General features: G+C 42.2%; 1 protein-coding gene and 1 long non-coding RNA gene across 4 annotated transcripts in view; one reads left to right on the top strand and one right to left on the bottom strand.

Moving 5' to 3' along the window:
* The window catches only part of ZNF366 (zinc finger protein 366), a 77,616-nt gene extending 70,116 nt beyond the window's left edge, over positions 1-7,500 (bottom strand). For both annotated transcript variants that reach the window (XM_040622194.1, XM_008691311.2), the window contains exon 1: positions 7,234-7,500. The gene's annotated coding sequence lies outside the window, so the exon portion shown is untranslated. The remainder of the gene's footprint in view (positions 1-7,233) is intronic.
* Positions 1-13,388, top strand: part of LOC103663585 — a 114,285-nt gene extending 100,897 nt beyond the window's left edge. For both annotated transcript variants that reach the window (XR_005832474.1, XR_005832473.1), the window contains exon 4: positions 10,936-13,388. This is a non-coding gene — a long non-coding RNA (uncharacterized LOC103663585). The remainder of the gene's footprint in view (positions 1-10,935) is intronic.
* Positions 13,389-14,647: the final 1,259 nt, after the last annotated feature.

Below are 14,647 nucleotides of genomic sequence, written 5' to 3'. Positions count from 1 at the left end.
ACCCCATCTTGATGGATTAAGTACAGTTCTCATGAGCACCTTAAAAGCGTTCAGTATATATATACATATTTTTAGGATAATGCTGGAAGATCTCTCTTTTTCTTTCTTGACCAAAAAAATCCTGTAGAGTGGGGGCTGGGGGAGGAAGGATCCACTGTGTTGTGGGGAAGAAAACTGCCTGAACTAGAAAAACAGCAAGAAACAAAGTGGTGGTGTATTGCAGTGGGTGTTCCATAAAACAGAGTTGAAAACGTGAAGTTCTGCGTCTCCCTGCACTTCCTGTGGAAGAAGGCCAGAGGGCCTTGATTAAGGGGGAGAAGCCACCATCTCCATCCAGGCAGAGGCCTGGATGAAGCAAACCAGAGGCTATTCCGGTCCTCTCCCTCACTCTCTTCCGGCCCTGCTTCCTTTCCCCACCCCTCCAACAATACCCCCTCTTGATTTCTGTTCCAAGACAGAACGGTGAGTCCCAATGAAAAGGAAACTTTAAGGATTCTTTCCATGAAGTTTTCTAACTGGGAAGAGTGAGGTGTATGTGTTGGCATTTGCTCCTTGGCAGTGATGTTGGAGACCCCAGAGGCCCCCACCTTTTTCCCTGAGGCAGACTCAAGGCAGGTAGCAGGGTTTCTTGTCCCCATTCTCCAGCAGTCAACGGAAGAAGCTGGTAGAGTACCTCTTCTTCCTGGAAGGACTCTTAATTTATTCTCTCTTGTGTGGTTGCTTTAATATTTTTTTCAAGCTGCTGAAAAGCTGAATGTCTTTTGGAGCTGATGTCACCCCAAATACTTGTCACTACCCCTGTTGGGACTTCCTTACCCTGAGCTAGCAGCTTATGGAATAGGCAGACATTTGGCCCCCTCCCCAGCTTCATTAGATCTGGGGAAGGCCTAGAAATCTGCCCCAGGTGATTCTGATGTTTGGTGTTCAGAACACACTTGAAAAACAATACCCCAGACCTTTTCTCTCTGAGATTATCTGGGTCCTTTGGTGTGGAGTTGACCTGCTTAGTGAGACCATAAAAATCATGCCTAATGTTGCTCAGAGCTGAATAGACTCAAGACTTATGTAATAACCACTGTAACCACTCTCCAAGAGGGGTTATGTTATCTTGGGTAAGGTCAAAGTCAACAAAAGGCTCTGTAACTCTTTTGAACAGGAACCCACATTCTGAAATCACTCTATACACAACAGGTCAAACCCTAAAGTAGTGCTGCTCAGACTTGAATGTGCACCTTAATCATATGGAGATCATGTTAAGATACTGATTCTGATTCAAGGAGGTCTGGGATGGAACTAGAGTTTGTGCTTTTCTAACAGACTCCTAGGTGTTGCCATGCTGTTGGTTCTGGGACTACAGTTGAGGAACACTACCTGAAGGGATACCTAATTTTTTAAAAATATTATTAGCCTCAGATAACATTTTCTTCTTAATGAGAAACCCAACACAAGCAACATCAATTCAGTGACCTTAAGTAAATCACTTACTTTCTCTAGTTTATCTGTTAAACAAGGTGGTTGTCTTCCTTCATTTCTGAAATGAGAGCAAGAAAGCACTTACTTCTTAGAATGGGAAGGTTAGGTGAAATGATGTATATATAGTTCTTGGCAGGCCCCAAACTTGGAAATGACCCCTCCATAAATGTTGCTATTGGTGGTGGTAGTAGTGCTCTTGGGGGCCTCTTTCTCCCATTTCATACCAGTTGCCATCATGGAATGAGGTCCAAGTGAGGCCATAACATAGGAAAATAGGAGAATGGGTCAAAATTGCCTTTGTGTGCTCTGGTACTTGGCTTTATCAATGTGAACAGAAAGAGCTTTTTCAGTTTCCACTACAAATAACCTTGGACCCCCATGGGCCCCTTGTTGTATTATATTTATATTGTATTTACCGCTTTAAATTGGCCAAATAAGTGCAGAACTGCCTCAATGCAGTATTTGTTCATTTGATTGTCTCTACTGCCTACTACTTACATAAAGGAAAGGGTGTTGTACACCACAAGGATGTCACATTTCCCTCCCTGAATTCACCCCTTCATGTTTGTGTAAACTCAGCCTGAGTGGCATCCCTTTACTTGAATTTACAACCCTCCCTATAAAAAAACAGAGAGCACTGAGCATTTCCTACAAAGCTGAATTCTGGCCCACAGCTCTTTTAGCCAAGGAAAAACAAATGACCTCTCTCTCTCTTTCTCCAAAAACAATTTGCTAACCCATCATCTGCCCAGAAAACAAATGGAAAATAAAATGCAACCAACAGTCTTCTTTGTGGATCTGATAAATGTTTATCTCCCACGAGCGAGTAGGTGGGGTCCTTGCCAAGATGACACATTAATATACATAAATGTAGCAGCCCCACGCATATCATGGTGGAATAAGCTATAATTGCAGTCAATTCAGGCGGGGAATAAATATGTCAAGCTGGCAGTTTGCCATTGTCTAGACCCTAAAAAAGTTTGACTAACTTTTTTTACTTACTAACTACTGCAATTGGCTTTATATTAAGATAGCATATTTCACTCCTCAGCCCACTTACATATTATCTATTCCACAAATATTTATTGTGCATCTGTTATATACCATGTGCTATTCTAGACCCTGAGCACACAGCAGTGAACAAATGAGGTCCCTGTCGTCATGGTGCCTATTTTCTGGTGAACTCATATATTACACATATCTCCTGATGAAGACATGTTCTTATCCTTTTATCTAAATGTCTTTGTTTTTATCTAAAAGTATTTGGTTTTTGAATGGTCAAAAGTGAGCAGCCATTATTAGGCTAACTGTTTCTAAGAGTGCCCATCAAAACACTTGTTGTCTCTCTGCTCCTATCAGATGGAGACCTGTGTCCATTGCTGCTCTACTTAATTAGGTATAAATGTATGAGAAAAAAATTGAGTGATTTAGGTAGAAACAAAATCAGGGAAATCAGAACAATTTTTTCTTTAAGTTGCAGTTTTTCTTATAATTAAAGGAGATGTAACATGGCTTGTGAGTGCTGGTTTTTCAAACAGCATTATCATTCTTTTGCCTTTCCATGTCACCATTAACTTAGGGACGAGGATCTGATGTCTAAAATAGGCTCAGCAAGCACACACTGTAAAAGTGTAAAAACAAAACAAAAAGTTTATGAGGTTGAATCTAGCAATAATTTTTAAAACTTGAATAGAAAAATTTAGTGTCTGTTTTTCTTGACTAAATTAATAATGCATGTTCACTGTAAGATGAAAACAATATAGGAATGCATAAATCAAAAAGTGCTATAGGCACACAGCATTACAGTATTTATACATCTAAGTAATTGCTCTTTTTATGATTCATGTATGGTATAGAACACAAATTAGTCTCATCAGATTGTTTGGCTAGCATATATCTCACTTTATAATACTAACAGCTTCTAGAATAACAATTGATAAATTCAAAACTAATTTCTAGAGAGGATATCCAGTGCTGAATAGGAATTCCACTTAAAAGCATGGTTCTTAAAACATACATTTTTATTTAGTGTCAATGCAATCCTGAGGAAAACAGAACAAGACACCGTTTGTTTAGAGACTCATAGGATGTCAGTATCAGAATCTCATAGATCATGCAGTGCAGTGGCGGGGGAGAAGATGTAAACAAGCCCCCAGGTGAATTCTGATTCACACTGAACACACGCAGACCGCGCTGAGAATTACGGATTTGCTCTGACTCCATCATTTTGTAGATAAGAAAACTGAGGTCCAAGCAAGTAAAGAAACCCTCCAGGTTACACATAGAGGGAATGGTGGGGTCAGACAAGAGCAGAACCAGTGTTCTGACTCCTAATCTGCTGTTTGTCCGACTGCATGAGCCACATTAGAAGACACCTTTTGCACATTAGCACAGAACAACCCAACGTCAACTTGCTCTCCAAAGATTAAGTTGCTCAAACAAGTCTTTATGGTATCAGAAACTCTTATTCCAACCAAGAACCTCAAAGTTTCGCATTATTAGTGACAGATTTCTGGTTGTTGTTGTGGTTGTACGTTTTCTTCGGGAAAGTAGAGAGGGAAGTTTAACCAAGACCTAAGCTGAAGTATCATTATTACTTGACAAATTAATCAGCATGTACGTTTTAAAGTTTAGAGGGAGAGAAAAATAGCAGTTGGATGAACCACACCCCCCACCCACCCACCTCCAGCCGCACACATACACTATGGTGATAATGGTGTTCTTATTATCCATGTGAAGTTAAGTGGCTCTTTATGAAAATGTTTAGGGGGAGAGATCACCGAGTGTGCCGCCCTCAGTAAGGAGACATGTCATTTCAAGTCCTTTCTCTGTGGCTGAGTCATGGAACTGCCACGATGGTCTCCAAAAAACGTGTCTCCAGCCCTCCATGGCCAGGGAAAAGGTCACCAACGACACAGAACTCAACAGTTTGGGGAAGTAGGTGAAAGGGAGAATGGAACATCTACAGTGTGATTGCAGTCTCTCCGAACACTCATCTAAGCTGAAAACCTTTATTCCAAGGCAACCTTTCCCCTGCACTGAGCTCTGTTGAACACAGCTGGCATTTTAATGAGGCTAACTCTGGTGTTTCTGCCCTGAGCAGAGATGAACATCAAAACATTCAGCTCTACCCTCCTTTATTTTACAAGAATTTGGGGTTCAGGATACCTTCACTAAATGTGTGCCCAACTCTAAGGGTATGAGGAGTAATAGCTATTTGTTCTGATAGACCCTTGGTGTAGTATTGACCAAAGATAATGACACAAATTAAGGAAGATATAGTCTATTCTCCACATTAAAAAAAATACAATACCCTTAAGTAATATACGACTTAAAGAAAAATAACAGCTGATATTGATTGACTCCTGCTACTTGCCAGGCATTGTCCATAATTGCCACAGTTAATTGTGTTACATACGTAATCTTATTTAATCCTCACAAATCTATTACGTGCAGGTTTACACTTGAGGAAACTGAGGCTTGGGGGGTGAACAACCTGTCCTAAGGCCCATAGTCAGCAAATGACAAAGCTGGAATTCAAACCCAAATTTGTAAGACAACAAAGTCTGTGTTTTTAATGGTCTAATTTGATTCACATTGCCGCACGAAGACTTACAGGACGCATCCTAACATAATTTAACATTTATTCAACAAGTTTGTAATTAGATGTACGGTTTTGGCCCAAATTAATTAAAGAAATCTCCTTTGCATCAAATTCTGAATCATTCCAAGCTGGAGTTCCCCTGATGATATCACAAAAGCGCCTCTGATGACCCCAAAGAAGAATCACACAGTGGAAGTTTCCACAAATGCCAACTCCTTGGAATTGAGTGGAGACAGAGTGGTAGGAACTAGACTAAATGAGTCAATGGCTTTTTTCTTTATGTAGTTGAATATTTTCCCACAACATCAAATAAATATGCTCATTGCAATGACTTAACAACTTAAACGGAAATAATATGCATTTTTTCTCCTAAAGAAGAGAACATATCCTGAGCTCCTTAATCTCGGGCCACAGTGAAGGAGCATGCTAGAAGTGTGGCTGTTTTCTGCACCATTGGCACGATACCCACCTTTTGCCTTACTTATCTTTAGAGAGTGTGACTCTGCTGTCATTTTTTTCATACTGTATTGCATCTGATGCTTTTATTCAATAACCAAAGCTATAGAGCATTCTCTGATGTTGTTTTAATTAAGCGCAAAATTAAATATGTTATCAAGAAAAAACGAAACCGAAAGAAGCAAGTCAAGATCGCAAACCAGAGTTTTCTACTGGGGTCACAGCTGCTGATAAAAGATGCAGAATGCCCGGGTCAGTCAGTCCTGGCTATCTTTTAACCTGAAGATCTATGAAATGGGGTGGCTGAAAACCCCTTTCAAGTGTTATCAGAATAATTTTGCATCCTCAAGCGGGCAAACGCTTATCACACCTCTCTGACATTGCTCATTTTACAGTGCTCATAAGGAAAGCCTCTTGAAAAAAGGAGAAGAAAAAAAGATATCTGACTAATGGAACAAAACATACATTACAGCCTGGTGGCAGCATATTTTCTCAGTCTTAGTAAGATGATGGCTCAGTGTTGAGTAAAGATTAATTACTTGATTGTGGTTCATACGCAGTCTGGCCAAATTAATTTATAAAGGAGAGACTGGGTGTTTTTATCATACTTTTCACTTGCTAGGTTACTTCGTTCCCTAAGTTTTATAGAAATGAATATTTAAAAAACTGCGTGATCTTTGTCTTTCACTCAGTCAACACCTCTCTGAATTAAATGGTTATTATTAGTAATTATACATAGTCTTTCTGAGTGACCTTGCTGGCCTATTTTTGACAGTGTGCTCTTGGCTCCCTCGTGGCTTGCCATGATGAGTTCTTGGTAACATTATCCTTTCTGACAAGTTTAATTGAAGCAAGTTAGACTTTTAAAAACTAGCTGTCTGTATAAGCTTTGCCAGTTTGTTCTATTTGGTGCTTGGAAAACCAGGTGCTGGTTGAGTATTTTTCAAGTGCGTCTGTAGCTTAGTTTTTCGCTCCTACTGCCAGAAGAGATCTATCTTAATCCTATTCTAGCCACATGTTGTTTTTCAAAACTTAAGCTATATGCCCCAAAATCTTTGCCTTCTTTTGTGTGGCAGATGACATCGTCCATTGACGATAGATAATAAATTTACACTCAATCCATATATGGAACATGAATACATAAGCATGCAGTACAATTCACAGTGACATTCTTTTCTTTTTCTTCCAGCCTCAGTGATGCAGAATAACAGCTATAACTTAACATGCTTTTTTTTTGGGGGGGGGGTCTTGAATGGAAAGAAAAGAACAAGAGAAGGCCACCCTCAATCTAGACAACAAGTACAAAAGCCCTAGAGCAAACCACAGTTCTTAGCAGACACTCTCCTAAGTTTCCCTGGACATAGCACTGAGGACAACTGAATTCTCTAGTAAGACACATCACACACTCCAGTGGCTCCTGGTTAACCCAGCCACGCTATCTGTACCAAAAATCAGATTTAACACACCGTCCTCCTTAGCCCCAGTGCAATTTTATGTCCAGGTCTGCCAGCCTCAGCACTATAAAGCATCAGTATTCTCTTAAAAAAAAAAGTATAAGCTTAAATCCTGGGCCATCCATCAGTCATACCCTCGGATTAAGGATTATACCCAGCAAGGTATTTTCTGTTGGAGGTGCCCACGGCAATATCCATCCCAGGGACATTGAAATGGAAGTAGAAATGATTGCATGGGGAACTTACCAGCTCCTGAGTGTGGATGGCTGCAGCAGCCCCAGTGCTTTACCTGATCCCTTGCTCTCTCTGTCTCTCTCCCTCTCTCTCTCCCTCTTTCTCTTGTGTACAGATTGCAGGGAACTTAAAGAACTCGCAGGGACAATGTTTCAAATGACTTAAGAAAGAGAACAGGAACAATACTTCGTTCTCTTTTTCTCAGATGAGTACCTTCGGGAAGAAGGAAGGAAGGGAGGGGAGAGGGAGGAAGTCAACAACCCTTTGCTTTCCTGAAAAAAAAAAAGGAAACAGAAGATAGACATCTCATTTTCTCTTAAACAAAATGTTGGAAGGGGCAAAAAAAAAAAAAAAAATCTTTGAAAAAAGGAATTCCTCACATATGCTCCCCCCACCCCAAGAGGTTTAGAGAGATGAAAAGCCTTACTGGCTTGGCCTGTCCAAACAAATGGTGTTCCAGAAAGGCAGGCTCTCCTGAGCTTGTAGCCTCTGGTATCTGGTTTGCAGAACTGATCAGCCAAAAGGGAACAAATCATTTCATGTTGCTTCTGAGTGAAGGAGTAGTTGGTCTGTTGTGCTCACTGAGGCAGACCTCAGCCTGTGAGGCTGGGCAGGGTGCCGGTCAGCCAGGGCATTTGGCTCTTCTTGGGCTCTTTGAAACACCAGCATTGCTGCAATTTTGTAGCCTCACTCTAGATGCTTAGAGTTCTTCCAGGAACAAAGCAGATTAATGCACTGGTCCTGAGCTCTGTGCAGCCAACCAAGTCAAGCTTCCATCTTTGCCGGTATTTTCAAAAAGGAAAAAAAAAAAAAAGCCACTTGCCAACACTGCCATTGGACATAGTTAGCTCGTGTTGGATTTAGTCATCTCTGGAAAAACTGAAAGGTGATTTCTCATTTGTTTTCAAAATACTGTGAAGCAGCATAGGTCTTAGATAAGTCAGCCAGGTTTTGCAAAGGGAAGGGGAGGCTGACTAGAAGGAGCAAAGACATGGAGGAATATCCTTTAACAAGGGAGAGGTGCTTGGCAGTTCAGTGGGTCGGCGTGAGCTCTGTTTAGAGTAGTTGCGCTCTGACTGTGTTGTGTATCTTGTGCCTTTCATTCATCTGGTTAAGACCATTTTCACCACAAACGGGAACCAGCAGTTATGTGGACCTTTGTGGCAGCAGAAGAAAAACCAGCTTTAAGGTACTTCCTTATTTCACTCAATTGTGAAAAAACGGGGTGGAGAATCACACCTGAACACAAGGAGCAAATAAAGCGAATTCAGGGAAAGAGAGATTCTGATTCAGTCTCTCTGAAAGACTTTTATTGGGTTCAGTGGTTGAGTAAGGTTACTCTTTTATACCCACAATTTTCTTCGTCCATTAATTTATCTGTCTGTCTGTCTATCCATCCATCCATCCATCCATCCATCCATCTCTCTGAATATGTGTGTGTATATCAAAGAGGACATGAAGAGACTGTTACTGAGTAGGTTTATAAGAGCCAGAACAGTCTCTTCCTTGCATTCCCCGTGGCATCACTTCTGGCACAACATACGCATTTCTGGTATGGGTCCCCCAACCCCATGGACACATGAGAAAACTCACACCCAGAGAAGAGTCTGTCTCACTTGCCCGGGGTCACACACATCAGTGACAAAACCCAAAATGCTCCTCTGTCTCCTGAGTCAGCTCCAGGGCCCTCGGCCCCCTGCTGGCCTTCCTCTGTACCCTCCCTTTGTAGAAATGGGAAGGAAAATCACAGTGAGAGTCTAAGAAAGCAAAAGAAGAGCAGGAGAGAATGAGCAGAGAAGGGATAGGTATGGATGTTTTTAAAGGAGTAGCAGTACTGGGGGCAAACGTTGGAATGCTTGTGAGGGTGAGGAAGCCCTCTGCCGGGATGTGCACTAGAAAGTGGAAGTAGGTGGGGGTGAGGTGAGGGTGAGTGAGGAGAAGTAGGCAGAGTCTGGGCTAGGTTTCTGTGGCATCAGTCAACAGAGGCAGTGAGGGGACTTGGAGGAGCAAGGAAGCTCAGGCTTCAGAACTCTGGCAGGAATGAAGATGTCTGTGATCACCTGAAGAGTCAGTGACAGCAACAGGCCCCCTTTCCTTATTGTTCTTCCTCCTGCGGCCTCAGGCAAGGCCAGGGCAGAGCCCCAGGAGCCCAGTCAGAGGCCAGAGGATTTCCCTTTTAAGTCTGCAGAATGTGGGAACTGTCACGTTGAGGCCTGTTGTTTTCTGCGAGCCAGCTGACCCGCCCAAAGACAGGCTGGACTGGCCGGGGCCATGTGCCATCCGAGCCGCAGGGCTTTGATGTGACAGAGCGGCATCCAGTCGGGATCTGGCCACGTCACCCCTGGAAAACCTAGAAGGCCATTTCGAATGTTCTCAAAATACCGTGAAGCGGCACAGGTCTTGATACGCCCGCCACAGTTTTTGAAAAAGAGTTCTCAACCGTGCCCGTGCCAGGCCGTTCCACTCACGTACCTCGTTGTGACCCAGCCTGGGAGGCTCACAGGAAAGGCTTCTCCCTCCTTCCCTGCCCTGCCAATCACATGAAGAGTCATCCTGTGATACTTGGAACATCACCCAGCGGGTGTCTAGAAGCTGAAATTCCTGAGTCCCTCCCATGAGGTATTGCAGGAGAGATTTCTAAGCAGGTCACTCAAGCTGGTGAAGCTTAGTGCCCAGCTGTCTCGCGGCTTCTTTGGATTTTGACTGAAAGTGAAGGGAAAGGATGTGTGTGCTGCAGACAACTGAGGGAATACATGTGCAGAAATGGACTATGGCTCAGGCACTCACCTCTCAGCTAAGCCCCACATTGCACTGGATACTGTGGAGATTGAGTAGAAAGAGGACTGCAAGACCCTATGACTGGATCAGAGGACAAGAAGAAAAACCAAGATGTAAAATTCAGTGAGGCCAAAGCAGTGATTCGAGACTCAGAACCAGCACAACAGAAATGAGCTGTACTCAAAATGGATTCCCAGTTCGGAAGAATCCTATTTGGTATTCCTCGAGCTTCTGATTATCCAGAACTCTAGGGCTGTCTGTTGACCCCAGGACTAACATGACCCCAATCATGGAGGATGAGGAAATGAAGGGTGGAATGAAATATAACATAAAGTCAGAACAGTGCACAAAAAATAAGTGTATGTTAGTGAACTTTCACAAAATGAACACATCTGAGTAACCGAAACAGAAGCCCCCCTGACCCGTAGTACTCCAGCCACTGCTTCCCCTACCTCCCCTCAAGGGTCACATGATCCTGACATCTCGCACCTGATATGGTGTGAATTACCTGGTTTTGAATTTACATAACAGATGATATCAGATTGTAGTTTTTGTATTGGGTTTCATTGCCCCAAGATTGTATTTGTGAGATTGTAGAGTGCAGGTGTGGTTCATTCATTCATGTTTCTAGGGAGTATTTGTATTGTGACAACACCATAATTTATATATCCACTCTATCACAGATGGACATTTGGGTTGTTTCTAGTTTGGGACCCTTATAAGTGGGCTGCCAGGAATTCCTGTCCCTGCCAGATGTCTTTTAAAAAGTCTGATACAGGAATCACCTCTCTCTAGGACGATTGTCCATTAGTGATTCACAACCTTTTTGCTTGATTTTGTTTTGTTTTGTTTGTTTGTTTGTTTTTTGTTTTTTGGCATTTGCTTCCTCTTACATGAGATGCATGGCATAGAATTTTTTTTTTTTTTTTAATTCAGATGGATTCTGTTTGAGGGTGTGATGCCCTTGGAGATACTGGCAGAGTTCCTGAGGAGCTTTGGAAGGACTTGGGAGCCAGAGATCTGACTTCCTCCTACAGCCTGGAGATGCTACTCTGAGTCAGGCTCCTTCAACAATGCCTCTCCCTTCCACATTCTGTAGAAAATCGATCTGTTCTCCTCCCTCTCGCTTCTCATGGACATGCTAAGTTTCATCATATCAATGCAAAAAGAGAAGGCCTGGTCCTGGGCCTGAAAGTGCCTTCACGCTTCCTTTGTATCTTGGATTTATTCTCTTCATCTTGCCAAGCCCCAACATCCTCCACGTCTCAACTCTCAAAACGTGAGAACATTCATTTCTTTCTTCCTTTTTAGTTTTTTTTCAGCATGCAAAAATGGTATGAAGGATTTATTTAAACACATTATTGAAGAAAGTCTTTTTTATGCTTCTAGTTTCCTTATTTGCCAAGGGACAATATAACATAATACCTAGTTTTCATAGTGTTAGGAGTAAAGAAGAATAGTTAACATCTTTCACAGACTTACCAAGTACAAGGCACCGTTCTAAACACGCTACATGTCATAACTCCATCGTCACAACTGCCCTATGAAGTAGGTGTTCTTACTGTCTTTTCCCTCCTCTTTTTTATAGATGAGGAAACAGGCATGGAGAAGTTCTCCTACTCCCCCAACATCACATGATGAGTAAGATTTCAAACCCAGGGAATTCTGGCCTAGAACCCCGATTCAAACTTGCCCTGCCCTCTAAACAAACACTTCTGTCACATCGTAAAATCTCAGTGAATGGCCCTTCAAATTGGAGAGTAACATGCTTTATAACATAAAAGGTAAAAATGTGTGGTGCAGAGGCTCCTTCTGCAGTCCTTTAGTGAGCATGTCTTACAGACCAAAAGACCCTGTGCTAGATGTGGTTAATGTGCTTCTTGATTCCACTGCCTGATAGAGGAGAGACACATCAAACAAACTGAACAGATTGTACCTGAATGTGTAAATAATTACAGTTGTGGTCAGTGCTCTGAAGAGGAAATAGAGGAGTTAGGAGAGCTTAAATTTGGATACTAAATCTGGACAAAAGGTCAGGGAAGGTCCTCCTAAGAAAATGACATGTAAATTGAGACCCGAAGATTGAGTAGGTATGTGCCAGACAAAGATGGGGAGGTGGCCACTTATGCAGGGAGCAGCCCGGTAGTTCTAAGTTTGGATTCTGGGCTTGATACTAAGATGGATCGGAAATCATTGAAGATTTTACAAAGGGGAATGACATCTTCAGATTTGCATTTCAGAAAGCCTATTTTGGTCACTGTGCAAAGAATGGGTTTTAGAGGGGCAAGAGTGGGAGCAGATGAACAGTTGAAAAGTCTTGTCTAGATTTGATCATACCAGCAAGAGCTTATCAGGAGATGCAGGTGGGCATGTTAATGCCTAGAGAGGTCATGGGATGATGAGATTTGAGAGCTATGCTGATATGCTGTGTGACAAGAGGATGCGGGAAAATGAATATTGATAGTGCCTGGCACACAAACAGCTGACTTATGAAGGATTCATACCCTGAATGGCAACACCTTCTACTATGTCCCCACCCTCATCCTCAATTTCCGCAGCCTCCAAACCTGAGAACCTGCCTGCCTTACTCCACCCCAGCCTTCTGGTCTGCTTGTCTCGCTGTCACTGGCCTAAGGTGTATCCTCATGACTAAATTTCTTAACATTTACCCAAGAAAATTCCTTTTCCTCTAGCATACACCCAGTGCTGTTACTGAAAACTAGTGGCATGAGACCTGGCCAAGGAGTGGTGTTTGATGGGTGGAGTATAACTCAGTGTTTAAACTACTAGGGTTGGGGAAAATGTGCTCTAGGTTTTCCATGTTAGAATTCGGGCTGAAATTTTCTGAGGAAGTCTGTTAAATGTGATAGATTGGTTGCATTATGATTTAGTTCCAGCATATAATGGGTCTTATGGACTGGCCTATGGACTTAATTGCCAAGGAACATGTGCTTTCTATGGGAAAGTGCATTCTGAGCTCCAGAAATCTGATACAAGCAAATGGGTGTTTTTAATTTAAGGAATGGCAGTAGTTGTGTTAAAAAGAAAATGCGGGTTCATTATTTTGCTAGAGATAGGCAAGCATTCCCTCCAGTATTCATCGCCACAATTCTGTAGAGCTGATCCTTTCAGTCTTCCTCCGGAGTGGTCACAAAGGTTTTTTTCTCCACCTACAGGTTCTCTCCAGGCACCCTAAAATTGCATGTGGCTGTGGCACACAAGGGACAAGAAGTAACTCTCTTTGTATTTATAAATTAAATTAAATATGATAAAGCTGGCTTAACAATTCTTCATCATTTTTCATGGCTCTCTTCCTGTGTTATAACTCTCATAGTCCTAGGAAAAGCACTGAAACTTGATATATGCTGGGTGATTCATGTTCCCCTCAGTGGTGGCTGATCGTGCTTGGGGCTCTAGGTCCTCAGGGCCAAATTCTGTACAGGACCATCCACCAAATATTCCAAGACCATGTTGACTAATGCCCAGATCTCTTGTTATCCTTGTCATCTCTACAGCCCTACATAGGTAAGACCCAAGGTTGCTGCTACCCTATGAAAACCTACACCCTGTCTCATTTCCTGATCTTCTGGGACCTGACTCACACTGGTGGTCGGCTTTTCCCTCCCTCCACCCCATCGGCACATCTTTCAACCTCCTTGGGCCTAGACCAGTGATAAACCCAAATATTAAATGAACCATAAATCAGTGCCCCCTGCCTAATACAAGAGGGTGTGGTAGGGAGCATGACAAATTGAAGGGTCCACGTCCCATCTAAAGTGTTTTGTGACCATGTGAGAACATAGGCCTCATGTGACTGGATCATATTATTTTTAAAAAATAAGAAATCTGAATTTTGATTTGGAATCTCTTGGTTTTAAGATTTTAAGAACTGAAAGGGGGGGTAACCAGAAGGGGGAATGAAGCATGAGAGACTATGGACTCTGAGAAACAAACTGAGGGCTTCAGAGGGGAGGGGGTGGGGGATTGGGATAGACTGGTGATGGGTAGTAAGGAGGGCACGTATTGCATGGTGCACTGGGTGTTAAACGCAACTAATGAATCATCAAACTTTACATCAGAAGCCAGGGATGTACTGTATGGTGACTAACATAATATAATAAAAAAACATTACAAAAAGATTTTAAGAACTGAAAACATTGTTTTTAAAAGATAGTAAGGAATTATTAATTTGAGGGAGATGATGATGGTATGGTGGTTTGCTTTTAAAATTTTTAGGGAAGTATTAGTAGATGAAACATGGTTTGTTTTAAGATCCTACAAAAAAAATAAATTTTATATGAGAAAGGAACCTAAATTTGATGGCTTTAAAATATGTCTATAGGGTCTTTGATACTCTTCTTTTTAAGAGAAGGTGGGGCCCAATTTTTCCATCCTTTGAGATCTAATCACTTAGACTTAGTGATTTGTTTCTAAAAATAGAATAAGGCAGGGACACCTGGGTGGTTCAGTCCTTAAGCGTCTGCCTTCGGCTCAGGTCATGATCCCAGGGTCCTGGGATTGAGCCCAGCATCAGGCTCCCCACTCAGCGGAAAAGGCTGCTTCTCCCTCTCCCACTCCTCCTGCTTGTGTTCCCTCTCTCCCTGTCTCTCTTTCTCTGTCATATAAATAAAATCTTAAAAAAAAAAAA

The sequence above is a fragment of the Ursus maritimus genome, unplaced genomic scaffold (assembly GCF_017311325.1).
Source record: "Ursus maritimus isolate PB19 unplaced genomic scaffold, ASM1731132v1 scaffold_5, whole genome shotgun sequence".
In the NCBI taxonomy this organism is placed as follows: domain Eukaryota; kingdom Metazoa; phylum Chordata; class Mammalia; order Carnivora; family Ursidae; genus Ursus; species Ursus maritimus.
Note: the sequence above shows the minus strand (reverse complement) of the source record. Positions and strands in the feature narration are given on the sequence as shown.